Here is a 1,822-nt window from a genome sequence, read left to right as displayed (position 1 = left end):
ATTTTCATTGACCTCCAGAGGAAAGAGAAGGAGGCGTATGCCTGGCTGCAAGCAGGGAAGATCTATTACGTCCTGCGGCAGACTGGTGACCTGTACATCCAGGTGAGTGGCAAGGGATGCAGGAGGACCCCTGTGCTGTTCACTCTCTGTCCATCCACCCATCCATTCATCTTTCCATCATTTATTTACCTGTTCATCCTTCCATCCATCCATCCATTCTTCTGTCCATCCATCCATCATCCATCCATCCACCATTCATCCATCCTTTTATCATCCATCTATTCACCCGTCTATCCATCCATTCACCTGTCCATCCACCCATCCATTCATCCTTCCATCATCTATCTGTTTACCTGCTCATCTTTGTATCCATCAATCCATCATCCATCCATCCATCCATTCTTCCATCATCTTCCCATACACCTGTGGGTCCTTCCATCCATCCATCCATCATCCATCCATCCATCCATCCTTCCATCCTTCCATCATCCATCCATTCATCTGTTCGTCTTTCCACGAATCCATCCATCCATCCATCATCCATCCCTCCGTCCATCCATCCATCTATCATCCATCCATCCTTTTGTCATCCATTCATTCACCTGTCCATCTATCCATCCATTCACCTGTTCGTCCATCCATTCACCTGTTCGTCCATCTATCCATCCTTCCATCTATCTTTCCATCATCCATCCAACTGTTCATCCTTCTATCCATCTATCCATCCATCATTCTTCTGTTCACCTCTTCGTCCATCCATTCACCTCTTCGTCTGCCCATCCATCCATCCTTCCATCCATCCATCCTTCCATCCATCCATTCTTCTGTCCATCCATCCTTCCATCCATCCTTCCATCCATCTTTCCATTATCCATCCAACCATCTTCCATCTGTCCATGATCCATCCATTCACCTGTCCATCCATCCATCCATTCATTCATCATCCATCCTTTTATCATCCATCCACCCATTCACCTGTTCATCCATCCCTCCATCCATTCTTCCATCCTTCCATCATCCATTCACCTGTTCATTCTTCCATCCATCCATCATCCATCCATCCATTCATCATCCATCCATCCTTCCATCATTCATCCACTCGCCTGCTCATCCTTCCATCCATCCATCCATCCTTCTATCATCCATCCATTCACCTGTTCATCCTTCCATTCACCTGTTCATCCTTCCATTCACCTGTTCATCCTTCCATTCATCCATCCATCATCCATCCATCCATCCATTCGTCCATCTATCATTCATTCATTCAGCCACCATCCATCCACCTGTTCATCCATTCATCCATCCATCCTTCCATCATCCATCCATTCACCTGTTAATCCTTCCATCCATCCATCCTTCATCCATCCATCCATTTATCCATTCATCCATATATCCATCCATCCATCTATCATCCATCTATCCTTCCATCATCCATCCACTCACCTCCTGTTCATCCTTCCATCCATCCATTTATCCATTCATTCATTCATCCATCCATCCTTCCATCCTTCCATCATCCATCCATCTTTCCATCATCCATCCTTCCATCATCCATCCATTCATCTGTTCATCCTTCCATGCAGCCATCATCCATCAAGCCATCATCCATCCATCTGTCCATTCATCCATCCATCCTTTTATCATCCATCCTTCATCCATTTATCATCCATCCATTCACCCGTCCATCCATTCACCTGTTCATCCATCCATCCGTCCATTCATCCTTCCATCAACCATCCATTCACCTGTTCATCCTTCCATCCTTCCATCCTTCCATCCATCCACCTGTTCATCCTTCCATCCATCCACCATTCATCCATCC

General features: G+C 45.8%; 1 pseudogene; it reads left to right on the top strand.

Moving 5' to 3' along the window:
- LOC105539360 overlaps nt 1–1,822 on the top strand; it is a 14,045-nt pseudogene that overhangs the window by 7,286 nt on the left and 4,937 nt on the right.

This window comes from Mandrillus leucophaeus, unplaced genomic scaffold, assembly GCF_000951045.1.
Source record: "Mandrillus leucophaeus isolate KB7577 unplaced genomic scaffold, Mleu.le_1.0 Scaffold2038, whole genome shotgun sequence".
NCBI lineage: Eukaryota > Metazoa > Chordata > Mammalia > Primates > Cercopithecidae > Mandrillus > Mandrillus leucophaeus.
This window is presented reverse-complemented; position numbering and strand designations above follow the sequence as displayed.